The 23,582-nt window shown below is 45.2% G+C and overlaps 2 long non-coding RNA genes across 2 annotated transcripts in view; one reads left to right on the forward strand and one right to left on the reverse strand.

Moving 5' to 3' along the window:
- The window catches only part of LOC142072736 (uncharacterized), a 39,999-nt gene extending 20,730 nt beyond the window's left edge, over positions 1–19,269 (reverse strand). The window contains exon 1 of the long non-coding RNA XR_012669278.1: positions 19,116–19,269. This is a non-coding gene — a long non-coding RNA (uncharacterized LOC142072736). The remainder of the gene's footprint in view (positions 1–19,115) is intronic.
- LOC125640541 (uncharacterized) overlaps positions 1–19,288 on the forward strand; it is a 30,371-nt gene extending 11,083 nt beyond the window's left edge. Inside the window, exons 2-3 of the long non-coding RNA XR_007357805.2 lie at positions 17,564–17,602; positions 19,153–19,288. This is a non-coding gene — a long non-coding RNA (uncharacterized LOC125640541). The remainder of the gene's footprint in view (positions 1–17,563; positions 17,603–19,152) is intronic.
- The last annotated feature ends 4,294 nt before the right edge of the window (positions 19,289–23,582 follow it).

Here is a 23,582-nt window from a genome sequence, read left to right on the forward strand (position 1 = left end):
CATGTACCTGTATTCCAATCAGTCTGGCTTTGTCTGGAGACAGCAATATAGAAGAGCAGTTTCAAATCTGTTAGTGAAATGTGCTGGCTAGACTGCTTTTGAACCTCATTCTTGGGAATCTTTCTTTCTTTGCTAAAAGCTGAGCATTATGTTAAGTAAATGGGGTTTCAGTACATAATACACAACATGTGATAATGGGAATGGAATCCTTTTTGGAACTGTAAAAAGGTTTGACTTTTGTTAAAGAATCTCAGTGGATGGGATCTAGGAGAGGAAAGAGGGAAGTGTCAATCTCTTTCATCACCTATACCCCAGCTGTTTAATAGCTCTTCTTTTTACAAAATTACTTCTAAGTGTACAGCAAAAATATCATGCATTTTAACATCAGCTTCTCATTATATACTTTTTCCTATTATGACATCAGTACAGGTTCAATAGCAATGAATATGTGAACACCTCTTTGCCTGCTATAAGCTGTCTTTTTGCCTGTTATAGGCTTTTGAATAGTATTGTAGAAATTACTCCCTTAAGTTGTTTCTATAGAAACTATGTACTGTAGCAAATTTTTGTTAATGAAGTCAATAAAATAACAGAAGCCCTAATTATAAAAAAATAACCCAAGGTTATTCAGAATCAACAGACCACTAATATCTTTATGTAGCCCAGAACTGGGCAACAAACTAGTGTAGGGGAAATAAACAAAAGTCCTCTGTACCTGAACAATTATACATTCACTAAGCTCTGAAAGATTTTTTGAGGAAAGCGCTATTTATACTTTATTTTTAAACCAACTTTTGTACCTTGTTCTGGATAGTACATTTTATTGTGGTTAGGCTCTTTTTCAGGAAGTAAAAATAAGACCAATAAACCAGTCTGGTTAGCTTTCACAAATAGAACACATGCCAAAATCATTAAGTGTTATATTTATTGTGTATGGAATTGGGATGACTCCACAAACAGCAAGCAGAAGAGCTGGAAAGCCTGACTGACTAGGCTTTTCCACTGAAGTTAATATATTGTTCAAACACGATATTTATTTACTGATTTTTATATAAAAATCACCCATCACCTTAGCATGTCCATATTAAATTAACAAAATACTGTTCCAAAGAGTCTCAAACTTGCATATTCTGCCCATAAAATGGTACACAGCTTGACTTAGCAGATGTCTTATACTTTTCCTAGAAGTTTGCCAAACTGACTGAGCTTGAACATCTACACTGCAAATTTTATAGCCCTATAAGCCTGAGCCCGAGTCAGATGATCTGGGCTAGACACAGGTGTCTTATTGTAGTGTAGACATCCCCTGACAGATCTTCATAAAGATCATGTCCCAGAGGCTTAAACCCTGAGAACCTTGCCACCACTCTTTAAGATCTCAATTCCAAAATCAATAAGAACGGTGATCCAATAGAAACTATATCAGTAGGATATAGGGAGGGGCAGGTTCAGATAATTAGGTGCCAGAACTTACATAACTTCAGTGATTTAATTAAACTTCACTGCATTTGCAAACAAACTGGTACCCAGTGCATGTAACAGTGATGGAGTCAACTGACACTGACCCAGTCATCAGGCTGGATCAATCAGCCTTTTGTAACTTGAGCCATGTCTAAAGACTGGAGCCATGAAAAGTTGTTTCTTAACACACCTCTGTGTCACAACTTCATTACAAGATATCAGAAGAAAACTAAATCTTAGCAAAAATAGAATGAAGCCATCTGAATCCTGTAGTCTAGAAGGGAGTCTGGCAGAGAACTGGATGAGGTGGTTGCAATGTTTCCAAATTTTCCTAGAAGCAAGTTGCATTCACAGAAATCAGATAAATCCTCCATGCTGCTACATGTAACAAGCCCAGAGACACTGGATATCTACAATATCATACTGTGATGTAATGTACCTTGGGGGAACACCCAGCAGTCCCATGTTCATGCTTATAATATGATTGTGTGGTATCTAATGCAAAGTTTGTCATGCTGGGTGTCTTCGGACAGCTCATGATGTACTGAGCATTGTTGTTAAGGTAATGTTATAGTAATCTTTGTTATAGGTTGTAATTTCATGTATATAGTTATGAGGCTGAAAATATGTCCTCTTGGCTTAAAGCAAGCCCAGGCAAAAAACTCTCCAGAAGCAGAGGGGCAGTTTACACCTCCTCAGGGAATATATGGAACAAACCCAGCCCAGCTTTACAGGAACAAAGGACACTGGCCTAGGCAACAACAAAGGATCTGTTGGACTCTTGAGTGAGTCACCCCCCCTTCCTTTGGTCAGTTTGGGACTAAGATGAGGTAATGCTCACCTGACTCTGAAGGGGGTGTGTGCAAAGCCAAGAGGGAAGAAAGAACATGATAAAAGGGAGAGATGTCTGCCATGCTCTTCCCCCTCCATCTACAGACATCACCACCAAACGACTGAAGCGTTGATCAAAGGTGAAAGCCTGTCTGAAAGGCAACCAGCCAGCCTGTGGTGAGAAGCATCTACATTTGTAAGGGCACAGGAAGTGTTAAGATCAGCTTAGAATGCGTTTTGCTTTTGTTTCATTTGTCCAAATCTGACTTGTTATGCTTTGGCTTATAATCACTTAAAATCTATCTTTGTAGTTAATAAATCTATTTGTTTGTTCTACCTGAAGCAGTGCATTTGGTTTGAAGTGTGTGAGAGACTCCCCTTGGAATAACAAGCCTGGTACATATCAATTTCATGGTTAAATTCACAAACTCATATAAGCTTGCAGTGTCCAGTGGGCATAACTGGACACTGCAAGACAGAGGTTCCTAGGATTCTGTCTGGGACCGGAGATATTAGCTAGTGTCATTCGGTTTCACAATCCAAAGAGCACCTTACATGCTAGAAGCTGTGTGTGAACATCCCAGGAGCGGGGGTTCTCACAGCAGAGCAGGGCAAGGCTGGCTCTAAGAGTCAAGGATTGGAGTGACCAAGCCGATCACCGATCCAGATAACACAAGAGGGGAATGTCACACATACCTTTTAGTGACAGCATGCAGAGGACTGCAAACTGTTAGACAAAGTCATTAAATAAAATTCAAGAATATTCTGATTCATGTAAGACTATATCATTTGGGAAAGATACACTTTATTTACAAGAAACCACCTGCGATGGAATCCTTTGGTTATAGACCTACATAACAAATCGGTATACACAAATTTTTGCAATGTCAAATCAATTTTTTTCCAGCCTTAGTGGCACTTAGTTATCAGTTTTATCAAACAATTTCTCTGATTTTATCACCTTCGCCTTGACTGATAGGTCCTTCAGCCCTTGTATAGATTTCGCCGATCACAATAAGTCTTCCATTCTTCTCATATCCTGGCCTTCCTTCTCCATGTGTGGCCATGTCTTTTCACGATAAAATCTTCTCATCTCTTTGGAGGTCAGCCAAGTGGTCATTTCAGTTCCCATGGGTACCACTCAGCGACAGCTGCAGTCCATCGATTGTCAGTGAGCCTCACTATATGCCCAGCCCATTGCATTTTACTATGCCTGCTCTCAGCAAAGATGTCCTGCACTCCACTCTGCTGTCTGATCACTTCAGTGGGGACTCAGTGGCGGATTGAAATTCCCAGAATTCTTCTTTTCATCGCCCCCTACATGACAGACAGTTGCTGCTCCTCTGTCTTCATCAGCGCTCATATTTCACTCACATACAACACTGCTGGCAGTACTGTTGAGTTGAAGAGGCTGGTGCATGTTGCTTTGTTGATTTTTTCCTTGGAGGACATCCTTGATAGAACTGAATGTGCACCAACCTGCTTTCTTTCTTCGTGAGAGTTCACTTTCCTGATCGTGGCGCATGTTAATTTCTTGTCCCAAATAGACATATTGCTCAACTTCTTCTCTTTGTTCTCCCTGGATGGTTATTTGGGCTTTTGGCAAGGTATCAGACCGCATAAATTTAATTTTGGAGTGGTTAATTTTCAGTCTGACTTGGCTGCTTTTTGTGTTGAGTTCTCGCAGCATTTTCTGTAGTTTGATAGTATTTTTGGTGATCAACACAATGTCATCTGCAAATCTGAGATGGTTTAACTGCTCATTTAACACTACCGATGTTAAATGACGGTACTACTGAGATGTCTTGTACAATGCGCTGCTTATCGATCAGAATATAGTCAATCTCATTCTTGTTCTTTGCATTGGGTGCAATGCATGTCCACCTCCTCTTGGCCTTCTTCTTAAAGCAGGTGTTACCAATGAACATTTCTTTCGTCTCCACCAGAGTTGCCAGTTGCTCTCCTCGTGGATTCTGTTTGCCAATGCCATACCTTCCAATTAACTTTTCACCTTCTTTCTCTCTTCCAATTTTGGCACTGAAATCTCCCATTGCGATCGTATATGTGGATTTTTGAGTGAGGGTTTCCTCAAGCTCCTGATAGAATTCTTCCACTTTGTCATCTTCATTTGTGCTTGTGGGAGCATATAGCTGAATAATCTTGAGGGTGCTCTCCTTGTTCAGTTGGAGGTGTAGCACTCCGATGCGCGATGACTTGAACTTGTAGGAGATGATTTTCAAAGACCATTCCTTGATGATAAAACTGATTCCTCCAACGGTTCTCGCGCCTTCTCTTTTTTCCAACATGTTGGTACTTTCATCTCTCCACTTCACTTCCATCTCTTTTCTTCATTGTGTTTCACAGAGACCAAGGATGTCGCAGGCTGTCCTTGCCTTCTCCTCCATTAGATGGTTGATGGAATAGTCTCTCAGTGTCCTGCAGTTATAGGTGCACACTGAGGGCAGTCCTTTTTCTGGCCCCAGAGATTCTTAATAGCTTCTCATCGACTGAACTCCCCATGACTGTCATGGAACGGATCAAGGAGCGCACAAGGAGTTGGGGCCAATTTATTTGTGTTGTTTTAGCCATTTCTTGATCCACCTGCTAGCTATGCTGTCAGTGGTGCATTTACCTCCTCAACTTAGCTAGCACCCAACCTCAAGAAGGAAGACAGCTGTCCTCTCCCTGGGTTGGTAGATTTTATAATCCATCATATACACAGGGAACTCAGGGGATCTACACACAAACTTGCACCAAACTATCTAAATCAGTTTTAATTCATACTTTCTGTTACTTCTGTAAAAGTCTGTGTATAGACATCATTTTAGCTTAGCAAAATTTAAAACAGAACACTTTCAGTCTGAAATAAGTGTCCACACAGACTTGCACTGAAATAAATCTATTCTAATTAACACTTTTTAAAAGAGATTTTGGTGCATGTTTGTGTGTAGACCAGGGGTCTCAAACACGTGACCTGCGGAGTTATTTTATGCAGCCACCAAGCTCCCCTCACCCGCCACCCCCCACCCCCCAGCGCACTGCGTCCCCGCTCCTCTGCATACCTCCAGGTGCTTCCTATGCTTTGCTCTTTCCAGGAGGGAGGGGGGAGGAGTGGGGAGGCACACGCTCAGGGAAGGAGGCGGAGAAGAGGTGGGGATTTGGGGAAGAGGTTGGAGTAGGGGCAGGGAGAGGGTGGAGTTGGGGTGGGGTCTTTGGGGAAGGGGTTGGAAGAGGCAGGGCGGGGGGGGCCTCATGGAAGGGGTGGAGTGGGGGTGGGGCCGGGGGCAGCAGGGTGGGAGTTTGTCAGTGATGTGGCCCTCGGGCCAATGTACTAGTCCTTATGTGGCCCTTGTGGTAATTTAAGTTTGAATCCCTGGTGTAGACCATCTCTGAATCATGTGAATATGAACACTTAACACATGGATTATAAAATCTGAGCTGGAATAGCTTTGGTAAAACTAATAACCAAGTTCAAGTCAGACTGCAATATCAAGTCCATTTATTTTCAAAGAACACTGTGTACAGCTTCAGGGATAGTGAAAAATGTATTTTCCAAGTGAAATAATTAATGCACAGTGAAAGAACTGAAGTACATCTAACTAAAATGGCATAAAGACCAAAAATACAATGGTCAGTAAATGAAGACAAGTTTTGCTTGCAATAAATGTGGAGGTAATTGCAATGCAACACAAAGGTGTCTAGCATAAGAGGTTGTGACATCATGTATGTAGTAAAAGCAACCCTTTGGCAAGAGCATTGTCCTCCACACAAGTTAGAGAAATATAAAGGTCATGAAAACACATCCAGAGATCTGGTGCAGAAAATGTTCTTTGATAAGGGCTTGTCTACACTGGCAAGTTTTGTCAATGAAACTAATGTCGACAAGGAAAAATCGACAAAAGCAAAGTCACCAAAGCATGTCTATATTTGCTCCCTCTGTCAACAGATTGTGTCCACATTCAGGGCACCTTTGTCAACTGCGAGAGCAATGGACTGTGGGTATGTATCTCACAGTACCTGGCGACATCATCCATTGCTAGGTGTTGTGGGAATGCAGAAATGGAGCATGGCTCATCCTGGGATGTGCAAAATGTAACATCATGCACTGCTTTGTGTCCCACCCCTCCAATGGTTTTTGGCTTCCTTTCACACCATTTTTCCAACTGTCATTCTTTTGTAGTGTGTGATGGATCCTGCACTTCTCTCCTATACTCTGTTAGCTGTCATGAGGACATCACGCATGGCAGCACAGTTATTCGCAAAGTTACTTGCCAAGTTAACAGAGGATGTGCAGCTGGTAGACCATCACTTTTGGGCTAGGGAAACAAGCACTTATTGGTGGGATCGAATTGTCATGCAGATGTGGGATGATGACCAGTGGGTTCAGAACTTTAGGATGTGTAAAGTAACCTTCATGGAGCTATGTGCTGAGCTGTCCCCTGACCTGCGGCACAAGGACACCAGATTGAGAGCTGCTCTTTTGGTAGAGAAACGTGTTGCAATCGCTGTGTGGAAGCTGGCAAATCCAGACTGCTACCGGGTCAGCTGCAAATCAATTTGGAGTAGGAAAGTCCACTGTTGGGGCTGTATTACTCCAAGTGTGCAGGGCAATAAATCACATCCTGCTGCGGAGGACCGTGACTCTGGGAAATGTGCATGAAATAGTGGATGGCTTGGCAGAGAAAGGTTTCCCTAACTGTGGTAGGGCAATTGATGGCGCACACATTCCAATTTTAGCGCCAGACCACCTTGCCTCTGAATACATCAAGAGGAAGCGATACTTCTCCATGGTGTTGCAGGTGCTTGTGGATCACCGGGGGCATTTCACGGACATGAAGTGCAGGCTGGTCTGGAAAGGTGCATGACGCACGCATCTTCAGGAACAGAAAGGGACTTTCTTTCCAGACCACAAGATCACAGTGGGGGATGTGGAAATGCCCACAGTAATCCTGGGAGACCCAGCTTACCCCTTACAGCCCTGGCTCATGAAACACAGGACACCTGGACAGCAGCAAGGAGAGTTTTAACAACAAGCTTAGCAGGTGCTGCATGGTGATAGAATGTGCCTTTGGCCATTTGAAAGCTGTCCGGAGGTGTCTCAATGGCAGGCTAGACCTTACTGAGGATAATATTCCCATGGTCATAGCCGCGTGCTGCACTTTGCATAATCTGTGTGAATCTAAGGGCAAAATGTTTGTTCAGGTGTGGAGAACTGAGGCAGAGCACTTGGCTGCACAGTTTGAACAGCCAGATGCTAGGGCTGTCAGAGGAGCCCAGAGGGCTGCTATTAACATCAGAGAGGCTTTGAGGAATCACTTTGACAATGAAGGGCAATAACACATGTCTGTTTTGGAATTGCTTTCCTGGTACATCCATGTACAATTGTGAGGCCCAAGATGGATGCAACAAAATGCCTTAGAAGCCTGTTCCCGAGAGTGAATTGATTGCTATACGCTTTTGTAGAACACAGAATAAAAATAGTGTACCATTAAATACCTCAACATTTATTTATTGTTAAAAAGGGTAAAACCTCACAACTGTGTGTAGCTCCAGCTATCATTGTGCAAGCTGTGAGAGAGGGTGGAGTGATGGGGAGGCTCAGGAGGGCTGTGAAGTGAAAAGGAATGTGTGGGCATAGAGCGGGGTGGGGTTGGCAAAGAATTGTGCATCTGCATGTGCTGCAGTGGAGGTCGACCATGGATCTGCTCAGTCTGCAGCTGTACCAAAGACTTGACGTCTCTGTCTGATCCTCCATCGCTTTTATCATCTGCTCGGTCGCTTGCCTAGCAAATGCAGCAGTCTCTTTTCCGCCCTGCCTTTCGGGTTCCCAGCACTCTTTGCATTCCCTGGTCTGTCTCTCACCACGCTGCAGCACCTCCTGGAACATGTCTTCTTTGCTGTGCCTAGGGTTCCTCCTTATCTGCTGGAGCCTGTCCACGGGGGTGCGAGGCGTGTTCCTCAAGGTCTTTGCTGAACAGAAGAGGGATGGTTACATTCCAGCAAATGATTGAAACATTTTAGTAACAAGGGCCTTTTGCTAGTAGAAATCACCTTCTCTCTGACACTCTAGGCAGGCACACAGCTCCGCGAGCACCCCAATCATGCTGAGCGTGGGGAGTGGGGGGAAGGCGGCTGTGCGTACGGACAAAATGGTCACGGCTTGCAGGGCAGCTTTGCAGGGAACTCATTCTAAGATTATCACACACTTTTTCACAGGTGGCCAACCCGCTGGCTGACATCTCGCTGCTGCAGGTTACCAGGGAAACCAGAGCACAACTGCTGAAAGCTTGCGGCTTTCACTCTGGTCTATATGCAGCTCAGCTATGTGCCGCTTTGGTCCCAGCTCCAGTGATTGCTAAATGGCATGGTACAGTTTCCTACAATGGGGGAACTAACAAGGCTGCAATCCCTTGGAATCTGCAGCAGAGGATAAACAAGTACCTCTTGGAAACTTTCCAGAACTTCTCTCTGGAGGATTCCCTGCAGGTCTCGATGTCCATTGAGACCCTGGTTGGCCATGCAGATTAGCTACACAGGGCAATGTCCAGCTCACAGAAAATACTACCTGCCTCCCACTTTTCGATTCCCTACACAACCCACAGCAACTTACCCGACGTCTCATCTGCTCCTGCTCCCAGATGAGCTCTTGTGGTGTGGAGAAAAGTTCCTGGCTGCCTGCTGAACCAGGCAACCCCGCTGGGAGAACAACATCCTCTTCTAGCTCGACTTCTTCATCCAGAATTTCAGCCTCCGGGTTACCTCCTCTTTCCGCTGCCTGCGAAGTATCCACGGGGCTATCAGCGATGGAGGTGGGGTCACCACTGAGGATAGCATTCAGCTCCTTATAGAAGCGGCAGGTCTTAGGTGCACCACCAGAGCGATGGTTCTCCTTTGCCTTATAGTACGCCTGCCTCACCTCCTTTATCTTCGCTGTACACTGCTGCATGTCCCAATCATAGCTCTTTTCGCACAAGCCTCGATAAATTTGCTTTTATGTGTCCCAATTGCTACGGGTCAATCGCAGCTGTGACTGAACAGACTCCTCTCCCCATATACTGATCAGATCCAACAACTCAGAGGTGGTCCAACTGGGAGCGCGTTTGGTGCAACAGCCAGCCATGCTGACCTGGGAAGCCACCTGGGAAGCTCCTCTGGGAAGCCAGAAAGCAGGAAATGAAATTTTAAATTCCTGGGGCTTGCAAGGGGGAGGGACGGGTTGACTGCAGGGCAATGGAGTTCAAACCGCCGACCAGAGCAATAGCATGGGAATTGTGGGATACTTTCTGGAGGCCAATAAAATCGGGGGAAAAAAGCTGTGGTGTCTACACTGGCTGTTTGTTGACAATAAAGGAAGGGGAAAAGACAAAAGTCTCTCACTGGGGTGGTAGTTTTTTGTCGCCAAAACTAGGTATCTGTTTCGAAAAAAAGTCATATTGCAGTGTGTAAACTATCACTGTTTTGGCGACAAAACTTGCCAGTGTAAACAAGCCCTTTGTCTCAAGAGATAAAGAAGGTACTAAAAACAAATTGTTTTGACACTGGAAATACATTTTAAAAATAGGGTTGTTAAGTGATTAAAAAAATTAATCACGATTAATCACGGGATTAAAAAATTAATCGCAGTTTTAACCGCACTGCTAAACAATGTTAGAATACCATTTATTTAAAAAATTTGGGGGGTTCTATATTTTCAAATATAGGCTGGGAGCTCTGGGCTTCAGCCCTCCTTGGGGCATCAACCCACTCAGAGCTCCAGGCTTCTGTCCCTCCACCACCCACAGAGCTACAGACTGGGGCTTCAGCCCCTCTACAGCTCCAGGCTGGAGTTTCAGCCTGCCTGCCTCCCCACCCACCTTGGAAAGCTCTGGGCTGGGGCTTCAGCGCCTCTGCCGCCGATGCGTCCCTCCCCACCCACAGATATGCAATTAATGCGTTAATTTTGTTTTCAGTTAATTCACAGGCATTAACTTTGATTAACTGACAGCCCTATAAAAACCTATTTCAAAATATACACTGGAGTGGAGTGCAATAAAACTATAGCAACCATATACAATTGACAGACTGTTATACCTAAGCTTGTCTCATAAGGGCCCTGTGGCAAAGCTACACTGGGTAGAAGAAAGGCATATTCTACTAAGAGGACCTAAAGTGTGAGATTTCTCTATTCTTATAGCACATAACTATAGCAACATAGATTGTGAGTTAAATAGGTCCTTACTAAAACTAAAAAATATTTTGAGGTTAGATCCTGCAAATGGATCTGCCCAGGTACACCTGTGTGGAGTCTGACTTAAATGGGCTCTGGATGACTGCAGGAGTCTGCCCACATGGGTCCATTTGCAGGTTTTAGTCTTATCTTGAAGGTAATGGGAGATCTATGTGAAGAAAGATTGCAGGATTTAACCCACCACTGATGATAAATTTTAGATTGTAAACTCTCTTGGGGAGAGGGAGAAAGGTGTCTGGTGCCTAAAATGTGCTAGGTGCCATTTTAATAAAATAACAGTCCTCTTTAAGATCTAGCTGTTGTGACTCACCATGGGAGAAAAAGTATATACTGTAAATAACCCAAACAGCAACTATTCATGTGAGTATCAATTACTGTAAAAGTTTAGCACTGCAATACTCTTGCTATTTTTCTTTAATCTTACCTCCAGGACATTTTGGGATGAACCAATGTAAACAGCTTTATTCCATTTTATTTTTTCCATTCCAGAAAAATCAAGCTTGCTGCCTTGATAGTAGCTTCATATTTAGGATGTCCCATTGCTGTGCATTAAACATGCATGCAATCTAAACTTAAAATGGAGGGGGGGAAATAATTACTCTTCCACTATCTTTTACCACACCAAATACATAAGGGCCACAAATCCTTTTCAGCCCTGGTCTACACTAGGACTTTAGGTCGAATTTAGCAGCGTTAAATCGATTTAAACCTGCACCCGTCCACACAATGAAGCCCTTTATTTCGACTTAAAGGGCTCTTAAAATCGATTTCCTTACTCCACCCCTGACAAGTGGATTAGCGCTTAAATCGACGTTGCCGGCTCGAATTTGAGGTACTGTGGACACAATTCGATGGTATTGGCCTCCGGGAGCTATCCCAGAGTGCTCCATTCTGACCGCTCTGGACAGCGCTCTCAACTCAGATGCACTGGCCAGGTAGACAGGAAAAGAACCGCGAACTTTTGAATCTCATTTCCTGTTTGGCCAGCGTGGCAAGCTGCAGGTGACCATGCAGAGCTCATCAGCACAGGTGACCATGATGGAGTCCCAGAATCGCAAAAGAGCTCCAGCATGGACTGAACGGGAGGTACGGGATCTGATCGCTGTTTGGGGAGAGGAATCCGTGCTATCAGAACTCCGTTCCAGTTTTCGAAATGCCAAAACCTTTCTGAAAATCTCCCAGGGCATGAAGGACAGAGGCCATAACAGGGACCCGAAGCAGTGCCGCGTGAAACTGAAGGAGCTGAGGCAAGCCTACCAGAAAACCAGAGAGGCGAACAGCCGCTCTGGGTCAGAGCCCCAAACATGCCGCTTCTATGATGAGCTGCATGCCATTTTAGGGGGTTCAGCCACCACTACCCCAGCCGTGTTGTTTGACTCCTTCAATGGAGATGGAGGCAATACAGAAGTAGGTTTTGGGGACGAAGAAGATGATGATGAGGAGGTTGTAGATAGCTCACAGCAAGCAAGCGGAGAAACCGGTTTTCCCGACAGCCAGGAACTGTTTCTCACCCTAGACCTGGAGCCAGTACCCCCCGAACCCACCCAAGGCTGCCTCCTGGACTCAGCAGGCGGAGAAGGGACCTCTGGTGAGTGTACCTTTTAAAATGCTATACATGGTTTAAAAGCAAGCATGTGAAAGGATTACTTTGCCCTGGCATTTGCGGTTCTGCCTTTGCAAAAGGTTTCTGGGGAGGGCAGCCTTATTTCGTCCTTCATGGTAGGACACTTTACCACTCCAGGCCAGCAACACGTACTGGGGAATCACTGTAGAACAAAGCATTGCAGTGTATGTTTGCTGGCATTCAACCAAAATCCGTTCACGCGGTGGGAGGAGGCAAAATGCGACCTTGTAACGAAAGCACATGTGCTATGTATGTAATGTTAACAGCAAGGTTTACCCTGAAAGAGTGTAGCGACTGTTTTATAAAATGTGTCTTTTTAAATACCGCTGTCCCTTTTTTTTTCTCCACCAGCTGCATGTGTTTCAATGATCACAGGATCTTCTCCTTCCCAGAGGCTAGTGAAGCTTAGAAAGAAAAAAAAACGCACTCGCGATGAAATGTTCTCCGAGCTCATGCTGTCCTCCCACACTGACAGAGCACAGACGAATGCGTGGAGGCAAATAATGTCAGAGTGCAGGAAAGCACAAAATGACCGGGAGGAGAGGTGGAGGGCTGAAGAGAGTAAGTGGCGGGCTGAAGAGAGTAAGTGGCGGGCTGAAGACAGGGCTGAAGCTCAAAGGTGGCGGCAGCGTGATGAGAGGAGGCAGGATTCAATGCTGAGGCTGCTGCAGGACCAAACCAGTATGCTCCAGTGTATGGTTGAGCTGCAGCAAAGGCAGCTGGAGCACAGACTGCCACTGCAGCCCCTCTGTAACCAACTGCCCTCCTCCCCAAGTTCCATAGCCTCCACACCCAGACGCCCAAGAACGCGGTGGGGGGGCCTCCGGCCAACCAGCCACTCCACCACAGAGGATTGCCCAAAAAAAAGAAGGCTGTCATTCAATAAATTTTAAAGTTGTAAACTTTTAAAGTGCTGTGTGGCATTTTCCTTCCCTCCTCCACCACCCCTCCTGGGATACCTTGGTAGTCATCCCCCTATTTGTGTGATGAATGAATAAAGAATGCATGAATGTGAAGCAACAATGACTTTATTGGCTCTGCAAGCAATGATTAAAGGGAGGAGGGGAGGGTGGTTAGCTTACAGGGAAATAGAGTGAACCAAGGGGTGGGGGGGTTCATCAAGGAGAAACAAACAGAACTTTCACACCGTAGCCTGGCCAGTCATGAAACTGGTTTTCAAAGCTTCTCTGATGCGTACCGCGCCCTCCTGTGCTCTTCTAACCGCCCTGGTGTCTGGCTGCGCGTAACCAGCAGCCAGGCGATTTGCCTCAACCTCCCACCCCGCCATAAACGTCTCCCCCTTACTCTCACAGATATTGTGGAGCACACAGCAAGCAGTAATAACAGTGGGAATATTGGTTTCGCTGAGGTCTAAGCGAGTCAGTAAACTGCGCCAGCGCGCCTTTAAACGTCCAAATGCACATTCTACCACCATTCTGCACTTGCTCAGCCTGTAGTTGAACAGCTCCTGACCACTGTCCAGGCTGCCTGTGTACGGCTTCATGAGCCATGGCATTAAGGGGTAGGCTGGGTCCCCAAGGATACATATAGGCATTTCAACATCCCCAACAGTTATTTTCTGGTCTGGGAATAAAGTCCCTTCCTGCAGCTTTTGAAACAGACCAGAGTTCCTGAAGATGCGAGCATCATGCACCTTTCCCGGCCATCCCACGTTGATGTTGGTGAAACGTCCCTTGTGATCCACCAGAGCTTGCAGCACTATCGAAAAGTACCCCTTGCGGTTTATGTACTCGGCGGCTTGGTGCTCCGGTGCCAAGATAGGGATATGGGTTCCATCTATAGCCCCACCACAGTTAGGGAATCCCATTGCAGCAAAGCCATCCACTATGACCTGCACATTTCCCAGGGTCACTACCCTTGATATCAGCAGATCTTTGATTGCGTGGGCTACTTGCATCACAGCAGCCCCCACAGTAGATTTGCCCACTCCAAATTGATTCCCAACTGACCGGTAGCTGTCTGGCGTTGCAAGCTTCCACAGGGCTATCGCCACTCGCTTCTCAACTGTGAGGGCTGCTCTCATCTTGGTATTCATGCGCTTCAGGGCAGGGGAAAGCAAGTCACAAAGTTCCATGAAAGTGCCCTTACACATGCGAAAGTTTCGTAGCCACTGGGAATCGTCCCAGACCTGCAACACTATGCGGTCCCACCAGTCTGTGCTTGTTTCCCGAGCCCAGAATCGGCGTTCCACAGCATGAACCTGCCCCATTAGCACCATGATGCATGCATTGTCAGGGCCCATGCTTTCAGAGAAATCTGTGTCCATGTCCTGATCACTCACGGGACCGCGCTGACGTCGCCTCCTCGCCCGGTATCGCGTTGCCATGTTCTGGTGCTGCATATACTGCTGAATAATGCGTGTGGTGGTTAATGTGCTCCTAATTGCCAAAGTGAGCTGAGCGGGCTCCATGCTTGCCGTGGTATGGCGTCCGCACAGAAAAAAGGCACGGAACGATTGTCTGCCGTTGCTCTGACGGAGGGAGGGGCGACTGACGACACGGCTTACAGGGTTGGCTTCAGGGAGCTAAAATCAACAAAGGGGGTGCCTGTACATCAAGGAGTATTTCAGGCAGGACTGCACGGAGGGTTCCAATAAGAAATGGTGCACCTAAGTTATCGTTGTTATTGGAACAAGGAGGTTAGCCTGGCCTCTGATTGATACATGGCTAGATTTACCTCGCTGCACCTTCTCTGTAAGTGACTGCAGTGTGATCTAGAAGAATGAGTCCCCTAGACAGGGGAGGGGGGGAAGCAAATGAGTACAAAACAAATCTGGTCTATTTCTTGTTTTGATCCACTCCATCTATCTTTTACATCTTTGGCTGGCAGCAGACGGTGCAGAAGGACTGCATGCCATCCACATCTCATGGCTGCTCGGCAGAAGATGGTACAGTACGACTGCTAGCAGTCCGTATCGCCTGCCCGCTCACCATAAGACGGTTCAATAGGACTGACTGCAGGACTAAAGAGAATGACCTGGTCAAGTCACTCCAAATTTAGTCCCTGTGCCCATGTCTGCCCAGGCGCTCCTGATCGACCTCACAGAGGCGACCAGGAGCACCTCAGACATGACGATGACGGCTACCAGTCGTACTGTACCGTCTGCTGCCACAAGGCAAGGGGTTGCTGCTACTGTGTAGCAATGCCGTACCGCGTCTGCCAGCACCCAGGAGACATAGGGTGACGGTTACCTGAGCGGGCTCCATGCTTGCCATGGTATGGCGTCTGCACAGGTAACTCAGGAAAAAAGGCGCGAAATGATTGTCTGCCCTTGCTTTCACGGGGGGAGGGAGGGAACGGGGGGCTGACGATATGTACCCAGAACCACCCGCGACAATGTTTTAGCCCCATCAGGCATTGGGATCTCAACCCAGAATTCCAATGGGCAGCGGAGACTGCGGGAACTGTGGGATAGCTACCCACAGTGCAACGCTCCGGAAGTCGACGCTTGCCTCGGTACTGTGGAAGCGCTCCGCCGAGTTAATGCATTTAATGCACTTAGAGCATTTTCTGTGGGGACACACACACTCGAATTTATAAAACCGATTTCTAAAAAACCGACTTCTATAAATTCGACCTTATTCCGTAGTGTAGACATACCCTAAGGCTTAGCTGTAAAATATAACAAAGCTACAAATAGCTGCAATAATAAGCTCCTTCTTAGTGTGTCACAGCTCTTTTTTTGAATAGCTTACCTTTTAGATTTTCATCGCTTGGTTTAATGCCTTGATTTGTTCAAGATGCTTTCTATACAACCTGTTTACCTTGGACTTCTTTTGTACCCAGTGATATAAATACTGTAGGCTGAAGGTAAAAGTGAAGTACTGTTATAGCCATTCCTCCCTGAGAACTTTGTGTGTGCATTTATTTGTCTTTGCTTTGTTACTTTTTTCACTTAGCCCTGGTAGACACTTAAAATATAGATTAACCTAGCTGTGTTCTCAAAGGCATGAAAAATTCCAACCCCTCTGCCCCCCATCGTTAAGCCAACGTAACACCTGAGGTAGATGCTGCTAGATCAATGGAAGAATTCTTGTGTCAACCTAGCTACTGCCACTTAGGGAGGTGGCTTATTACATCAATGGAAAAACCCCTTCCACTGATGTAAGCAATCTACATTATGATGATACAGCAACATAGCTGCAGCTGTGCCACTGTAGCGTAGATATGCTCTAACAGTAGTCTTGTCTGTGCTATTCCTTGTAGTTTATCCACATTTGTTTTTATCTATGTATTTATTTAAATGCAGTGAAATTGCAATTAAATGGTGTGGAAAGTTTAAGACCAATGTTTTACACTCATCATTTGAGGATCTTAAAGCAGTTTAGAAACTAAATCGTATAATCCCAGTCAAGTAGATGAAAAATATATGTACTGATACTGCACATAGTAAACTGAGGCACAGAGAAGATAATTCTCAAGATCACACAATGATTAGTGGCATTCCTGGGAATGGAACTCAGGAGTGCTGACTTCCATTCCCTCACTCTAATCACTGGCCACCCTACTTCTCACATTTGTACATAGTGAGATCTTCTGTGATGTTCTGTCTGAAGCTGTATCTGGACATAATAGAGCATGACACAAATGAAGTGAGAGACTCTGTATTGTACTGTCAACCTAAGCAAACATGAACATGAAACAAATCAACCCAGAAAGACACTAATAACTTCTACTTTATTTTGACTGTTTTTTTTTCCACTTCTATTTTTGTGTTGTGATAATTTTGTTTTGTTGCTCAATTTCCTTGTTCTGGCTTTCTTTTTCTTTGCAATGGCTATATTTCTTTACAATACTTCACTGTTTAGCTATTTGGAATTTGGCTTAGTTTGTTCCCTACATATGTTCACTTTTTCTATGACTGTGTGGCTTCTTCTCTCTCCTATAACGGTAAGCTTTGTGTGGATTCTTCTCTCTATTACAAGTTTAAAAATTAATCAGCAGTCTCTTATCAATATCACTTATCCTGGGATCACTTTCCTCTTTCCTCTCTCTTTTTTCTTGGGTTTCTTTTGTCTCATGTTGTCTTGTTTATCTCATATTTTACAACTCTTTATATAAAGTGCACAGTGTAGGCTCTGCCAGAACCTATCTCCTTGACACAGTATTATACAAATTAAGTATGTCTGTATAACTAATGTTTAAATGGCTTAAAATTACTTGTTTTTCTGGGCCAGATTTTGCAGTCAGATGTGCATACAACTCCTATTAAGGCCCTGAGAGTTGTATACGTGCATCTGAGGGCAGAACACAAGGTTTAATATAACGATTTAATAAAAACTACTCTACAGGAAAAGTTCAGTTCATGTTTATAAAACATGCCTTTTGGTGTGTGTCAGGGTCTTGCTCTTTGGAGATATCATATCGGTTTTATTTGTTGGTCTTTTTTCTTTTTGCAGGACAAGGCCTGTGGCAGTGGGAAAGAGGGGAGAATAAAGGTATGTCTACAAGGGAAAATTTTACCAGTTATACTACTGTAGTTAAACTGTTATAATGCCCCATGTGGACACACCTTAGTTGTTTATACTGGTATTTTCCTGTGTAGACAAGCCCTAAATATGACGGATTGGAAAAAACCTCCATGCCATCACAGGCCTATTTAGGCAAGAGTTATTGGTGTTGAGTTAACTGATCTGCAGTTAACATGATTGTAAATGCAAACATATATGCTCTACAAAGTATTGTTCCAGGACACAATGTGGCTGAGACTTGACTTACGTTTAGAAAATTAGGTTGGTTTAATTATGTTGGTCAGGGGTTTGAAAAATCTACACCCTTGAGCGGCAAAGTTAAGCTGACCTAAATCACTGTGTAGACAGCGCTAGGTCGACAGAAGAATTCTTCTGCCGACCTAGCTAATGCCTCTTATGGAGGTGGATTACTTAGCTAACAGGAGAATCCCTCCTGTTGCCATACGTAGTGTCTACACTGAAGCGCTATGGGGGGCCCACTGTAGTGTTTTAAGTATAGACAAGCTCTGAGCCTTTGGGCTTGTTTCCATTAAACTTTTATACTGTGAGTTAATTGACTGCTAATTAACTTGAGGTACTTAACACATTTGCAAAGGCTAGTCTTACACACTTTCCATACATTTGTTCTAGGCTACAACTGTTGCTTAACTAGTAAAGTTTACAAACTTTAAGCCTTGCAATCCAGTCAGCTAGATACAAGAAACATATTGATATTACAGATCTGTAAACTGGTAAAGAACAAACATCTGTAGCCCAGAACAAACATGTGAGAGGTAATATCTGGTAGTAATACATAGCTCTTATATTATGCTTTTCATCAGTCGATCTCAAAGAATTTGTCAATTTTTAATGTATCCATGCTTGCAACACCCCTGTGCAGGAAGGCCTTACCTAACATCACACAGGAAATCTGTGGTGATCAGAGAATTGAATGCAGGCTTCCCATGGTCTAAGCTAGTGCCTAACCACTGGACAATCCTTCTAGTGTACAGATCGGAAAATGGTATTAACACAAGTTAATGTGTACATACAGATGGCTGGAGGAAGGGTAATACAGTGTTGCCACCTCTCACGATTTTTTCATTAATAGTGAGGTTTGGCCAGGGCTGGAGTGAGGCCATGTCTACACTACAAACTGTGGTAGACACAAGTTATGTAGGCACACAGCTGCCAAAGTTTGTGTATCACTCAAATGCATGCATACTTGGCGGCTTGCTTTGGTACAGTATGTATTCACCTAGCATGCTTGCGTCCATGTAAAGTGCAGCGCTCCACAGATAAGTATCCTGGTGCAGTGTGCCACATGCTGCCAACTACTGCAATGTCTTTTTTGGGAATTTTTCACAGTGTGTTGTGGGATAAAAAGGATTTGCCCAGGGATGTCTAGGAGCTTCAGGTAAACTTCCTAGCATGCAAATTTATCCTCCCATAATGCCATCCAAATCCCATAATTTTCATGCCTTTAAAAAATCCCACAAACCTGTACAGCACTTTTCATTGTCTCCTATCTCTGACAGGAGCATGGAGCCTGCAGAGTTCTGCGCTATTCTCATGAATGTTGCAAATACAGGATGCATGATTCTCCTGTATTTACAGACCCACAGGAAGTACTGCAACAATGGGGAACATGTAGATTTCTTTGCAGACAGTTTGCTGAGAAACAGAGAAAAATAATTCAAGGTTGTTGGTGGCATTCACAGAGCAGCTGCAGACACAGGAGTGCTGCTTCTGGGGCCGAGAAATGAGCACTGACTGGTGGAATCACATCATAATGCAGGTTTAGGATGATGAGCAGTGGTTGCAGCATTTGCATCCAAAAGGCCACATTTTTAGATCTGCGTGCCAAGCTTGTTCCAATCCACCAGCATATGGATACCAGAATGAGAGATCCATTAACAATGGAGAAGCAAGAGGTGATCGCACTCTGGTAGCAATCCTGTACTGAAAGCTTCCAGTCAGTGGGAAATCATTTTGGAGTTGGAAAATCCTCAGCTACGGTGGAGGCCATCATCATGCAAGCATGTAGGGCCATTAACCATCTCCTGCTAATGCAGGCCTGTAACTCTCAGCAACATGCAGAGAATTGGGGGAGGGATAGCTCAGTGGTTTGAGCATTGGCCTGCTAAACCCAGGGCCATTTAGGGATCTGGGGCAAAAATTGGGGATTGGTCCTGCTTTGAGCAGGGAGTTGGACTAGATGACCTCCTGAGGTCCCTTCCAACCCTGATATTCTATGAATAATGGATGGATTTTCAAAAGTGGGGTTCCAGAACTGCAGTGGGGCAGCAGACTGCATAGGCATGTATATCCTTACTTGTGGCAGCAGCCCACTTTTCTACAGAGTAAACCAGGGGTGGGAAAACTTTTTGGCCTGAGGGCCACATCTGGATGGGGAAATTGCATGCAGGGCCATCAATGTGGGGTTGGGGTGTGGGAGGGGTGCGGCAGGGGGCTCAGGGCAGGGGGCTGGGGCGCAGGAGGGGTGCAGCAGGGGGCTCAAGGCAGGGGGTTAGGAGGCTCAGGACAGGAGTTTGGGGTGCAGGAGGAGTGAGGGGTGTGGGCTCCGGCCCTGTGCCGCTTATCTGGGCCCCTGGGGGAGGTGGGGTGCAGTTCCCCATTCCCAGCCAATAGGAGCTGCGGGGGAAGGTACCCGCAGGCGAGGGCAGCTCACGGAGCCCTCTGTCCCCACCCCACCCCACCCCAAGGGCTGCAGAAACATGGTGCCGGCCGCTTCCGGAAGTGGCGTGGGGCCCATGGCGCCACAGGTGGCAATCCTGGATCTGGCCCATAGTTTGCCCACCCCTGGAGTAAACCAACAGAAAGGGCTACTTTTCTATGGTCATGCAAACATTGGTGGATCATGGGGGGGATGTGTCATTAATATTAATGTGGGCTGGTGAAGGAAGGTGCATGACATTTGCATTTTTAAGAACTCGGGAATGTCCAGAAAGTTGCAAGCAGGGATGTTTTTTTCTGACTTGTGGATTACCATGGGCAATATCGAAATGCCAATAGTGATTCTGTGTGACCCAAACTCCCCTTGTTCTTCTGAAGGAGTACTTGTGGCACCTTAGAGACTAACCAATTTATTTGAGCATGAGCTTTCGAATGTAGCTCACGAAAGCTCATGCTCAAATAAATTGGTTAGTCTCTAAGGTGCCACAAGTACTCCTTTTCTTTTTGCGAATACAGACTAACACAGCTGTTACTCTGAAACTTGTTCTTCTGGCTCATGAAGCTGTACACTGGCCACCTTAACAGCACCAAGGAAAGATTCAACTGCTGGCTCAGCCGGTGAAGAATGATAGTGTGGTTTTGGTGGATTGAAGGGACACTAGCAGTGTTTACTCACTAGAATGAATCTCAGTAAGAAAAATATCCCAATGGTTGTAGCTGCCTGTTATCCTGTATAATGTCTATGAATATGATTTTGTTATACTAAAATAAAGCAAATTTCACAGAACAATCATAGGGAAAAATGTACAAAATCAGGGTATGGTTATGGGAGAGCTGAAGCCAAAGCCTGAGCCCTGCTGCCTGGGGCTGAAGCTAAAGAAGACATGGAGATCTGTTAAAGTCATGGAATCCATGACCTCTGTGACCAAACTGTATCCTTAATAATGACTCTGAGAGAAAGGGAGAAAAGCTACTGCCAGGATGGAGGGAAGACGTGGTTCTGCTATCTGCTGAGTTTGAACAGCCAGACACAAGGGCTATTACAAGAGCCCAACATAGAGCTGTGTAATTGACGGAGGCTTTGAAAGAGCACTTTAATGGTCAGAGACAGTATTGTTCTGTGGTGATATTGTCTGGGCCTGCAGCTTTGGGTGCTGCTAAGAACTGTATAGTGCTTGCTATAAATTTATAAATATGACTTTGTGTCTTCCGAAAGCTCTGAATTACTGTATGTGGTTTTTAATGTGCATTTACAAGTATTGTTTGTTTTGACTACCGCTATGCATTCTGCAAAATTTGTTGTGAACTAATACAGTAATTTGATTCTCCAAAATATAGAATTTTAGGGTGGGGAGGGAGGAGTGCAGAAATATGTTAAATTTTTTTTTTTAAATCCAAAGGCAACATATATAAAATTTTCATGTAATGGGACAAAAATTTAAAATGAGAAAGGAAATAAATGCTTATGTCCATTTGAGTGCACAAATGTAGCCCATTATTGATACACATAAACTGACCTGTATGAATCAAAGCTATTGTATGTGAAACAGTGGTTTTCCTTACTGTTTCCTGGCATGCAGTGGTAGGGGTAGTAATGTGACATGTGATATGTTGGAGGATATAGTGAATGGCAAACATGGAGTCCTCCAAGGACTACAGAGGGTGGAGAGTCTGGGATTTTTTGACCTACAGAGGTCAGCCAAGGTCTGTAGCATTTAGGATTGCTGCCTGAGAAGACCCTTTATGTCTTGGTGGCATTTTCTTCTCCTTATCCTGTTGGGACTCCTGGGCCCTGTTTCTTCTCCTCTTTCTCTATGCTCTTGGTCATATTGGCCCTCCAAGCCCTTTGTTCACGGTCCAATGCAGCACTGGCTTGACATGTTCTGCAAGATCCTGCTTCCCTCATCCTCTTTCTTCTCCTCCTCCTCAGGGTCAGGTGTTCTACAGGCATGGAGGGGCACCCTTCAAGGCTGCCATGCCAGATGTGTCATTGGATTTACAGTCACAATGCAAAGGGAAAAATGTTTCAAAACTCCCTTCTTTTATTCCAATAAATACTTTGAATAAGAAATGCTGATTGACACTTTAGCTTCAGAGTGCCTTGGACACAGCACTGCTCTCCAGCCCCAACCATGGTGCGTATGGCCTACCATGTATTGGGGTGGGGAGGAGGGATTTTCTGTTACATGAAGCTATAAAACTTTGGTCCCTATGGGTATAGGGCAATGGCAGTGAATGTTGGCACTATATCCACAGGCGCTGGTGATTTTAGCTGATCTCACTCCTGAGTGTGTCAAAGGCACAGAGAACACAGTTGTTACTGGTTTCCTGAAGCCACTGAGGCCCATATACTATGAGCCTGTTTACTGCAATAGTGCCATCCAAACTCATCATAGAGTGGCATGGAAAAGTATCCTACCATGGAGGAAGAAATAAGGCAGCTATCCTTAGAAAACTTATGGAGATCCTCTGCAGTCCTCACCCAGAAAATTGAACTGAAATCTCTAGGAGGATAAAACAGCTATCCCCATGTACATAAATGAAGTGCTTGTATAGCCCCTCTCCAGCCTACCCCAGTAGGGGAAAGAAAAGCAGTTGCCAACTTTACCTCCATCTGTTGTGTCTCTACTTCTTCTCATAAGAGTAAAATAATGAAAAGTCAGTATCTTTTTTCTTGTTAACGTGGGGATGGGATGGGTGCCGTCTTTACATTTAAACATTGTAAGGAAAAACGAATAGACACACTTACCAGAGTTCCCTTCCCCTTCATCAGGCTCATCTGCATTTGCCTGGTGACACTGGCTAGACTGTGGCAGTCTCAAATAGCTCCTGGCTTCCATGACTGGAATCTACCACTTCTTCCTCTTCCTTCTCCCCGCTGTTCAAGGCAGGGGTCCCTGTCTCAGGGTCCTTCAGGTATCCACAGTGGTCTGAAGTGTGCTGGTGGGGTCTCTGCAAAGCATGGCATGTAGTTCCTTGCAGAAACAGAAAGTCTGTGGTGAAGCATGCAGATCTACTGTTGTGCTCCCTCACCTTCTGGTTTCCCTGATGCCAGTGCCTTTCCTTTCACACCGCACTGCTCCTGATTCCTGTCATACCCCTTTGCCTGGGTAATCTGCTCACATGTAAAATGTCCATGTTTCTACAGGTGCCCTGTAGGTGTGAATGCACAGGAGAACCATTAGTTCCTGTCTGATCCAGGCAGGAGCACAACTAGTGCGCGGAGCTGCCATGGTCAGCTGGGCGGTTGCACACAACAAGGGTGAGCTAC

Source organism: Caretta caretta, chromosome 7 (genome assembly GCF_965140235.1).
Source record: "Caretta caretta isolate rCarCar2 chromosome 7, rCarCar1.hap1, whole genome shotgun sequence".
Lineage (NCBI taxonomy): Eukaryota > Metazoa > Chordata > Testudines > Cheloniidae > Caretta > Caretta caretta.